Consider the following 2,231-nt stretch of genomic DNA (forward strand, 5'->3'; position numbering starts at 1 on the left):
AGTTAGGACCTCAACAGCATAAAAAAGATCCAGTCAGAAAAACGAAGTATATGAACAGTTTTTAAAATGACAAAATCATGTCCACATGTGAAATATCTCAGTGTCACCTATAAACATCATTTATGCAGCAGAAAGAAAAAAGAACTACTAAACTTTGCAACAGCATGGATGGAACTAGAGAGAATTATGCTAAGCAAAATAAGCCAGGGGGCAAAAGACAAATACCATATGATCTCACCTATAAGCGGAACCTAACCAACAATACAAAGATGCAAGGAAAATAAGACCAGCAACACTGAAAGGAAAGGAAACTAACAGAGACAAGAGGGAAGGGGGCGGGGCGGGGGTGGGCAGGGGAAAAGGAAGGGAAGGGGAAAGTCAAGGAACATATAGCAAGGACTCAGGGACAAAACCAAAGGCGAAAGATTGAGGGGACGGGGAGGGGTCAAGGGAAAGTGGTCGGGGGAAGGCAAAGACAAATGTATTTGGAAAAACAAATATAAATAAATAAATAAAAGAAAAAAGAAAAACGAAGTTTACACTAATTGAAATAAAGAACAATTTACAGGGAAACAACAGTACAGTGGATGAAACCAAGAATCAAATCAATGATTGGGAACATAAGGAAGCAAAAAACAACCTATCAGTACAACAAGAAAAAAAAATGAGGATAGTATAAGCAGCCTCTGCAACAACTTCAAGAGGTTGAACATGAGGCCCACCCCAAGATAAATCATAATTAAAATGCCAAAGTTTAAAGATAAAGAGAGAATCTTAAAAGCAGCAGGGAAAGAAGTTAGTTACCTACAGGGGAGTTCCCATTAGACGTCAGCTGATTTCTCAAAAGAAACTTTGCAGGCTAGAAGGGACTGGCAAGAAATATTCAAAATCATGAAAAGCAGGGGCCTACAGCCAAGGTCGCTCTACTCAGGAAAGCTATCATTTAGAATCAAAGGACAGATAAAGAGCTTTCCAGGCAAAAAACAAACAAACAAACAAACAAACAATTAAAAGGAGTTCATCATCACCAAGCCATTATTATACGAAGTGTTAAAGGAACTTATTTAAGAAAAAGATCAAAACTATGAACAATAAAATGGCAATAAATAATATCTATGAACATTTGAGCCTAAAAATCAAACTAAGCAAACAAGAACAGAGACAGAATCATGGATACAAAGAGCATTTTGGCAGTTGCAGGTGGGAAGGAAATGGGTAAAGAGGTGAGGGGATTAAGAATTACCAAGAGGTAGCCACAGAATAGCCATGGGGATGTAAAGTACAACATAAGAAACGGAGTAGCCAAAGAACTTACACGCATGACCCGTGGCCATGAACAATGGTGGGGCACTGCCTGAGGGAGTGGGGGTGCTGGGTGGAGGGGGGCAAAGGGGGAAAAATCAGGACCATTGTAATAGCATAATCAATAAACATAATTAAAATAAAAAAATTTTAAATAATAAAAAATAAAAGTAAAAAAAAAGCAGTTTCAAGCCTTTCTTGGGAAACAGTTTTACTTTGGCTAAAGTGACCCTACAACTAAACAAGGTCTGTGTAACCCAGGAGGCAGTACTAGAGAAAAGTGAATCACCTAGGCCGATTAGTTACCAATGCATCAAAACGTTAAACTGATGCTTTTGGATTATCAGGTGTACAGCACCTGCCTTATACAGAAGTGGATGCTACATTTATGCACAACTGGTTGTGAAAAACAATTCCTTACATATGAGCTGAGACGCTCAGAGGAAATGATTCACTTAGGGACGAAACATCTTTGATGGGAAAGGACAGCTTGTCCCACCTAGGGACAATCACTAGGCACATGTGTATGTAGCTGTCATTTGGAATGACTTGTTCTAAGTGCTTGAGGTAAAGCTGAAAGAAGCACAAACTGGGAAATAAAGATCCGAGCTGGCAGCTGTTACTCAACACCACCACAGCAGGCTTAAGCGATGAATTAACAGGAAACACCAGGCTCTTAGCCCTTCCTCACATGGGAATCTTCCCTCCGTTTCTTTCTGTCCAGCATTCTTTCCCTACATAACAACTCTCAGGTTTCATGATTCCTCCACAGAATATGAGGGTCAGCTATAGATGCCAAGTACATGTGTAACAAAAATGTTCTTCAGTGGGCTTTTGGTTAATTAATTTTGGATATCCAAATGATGAAAGAGGATGTAGTTGTTAACAATAACAAGGGGGATAAGAATGGGCTGATTTTTCCAGGGCCT

This window comes from Pteronotus mesoamericanus, unplaced genomic scaffold, assembly GCF_021234165.1.
Source record: "Pteronotus mesoamericanus isolate MK-2021 breed Mesoamerican mustached bat unplaced genomic scaffold, CSHL_Meso_final contig_50, whole genome shotgun sequence".
Taxonomy (NCBI): domain Eukaryota; kingdom Metazoa; phylum Chordata; class Mammalia; order Chiroptera; family Mormoopidae; genus Pteronotus; species Pteronotus mesoamericanus.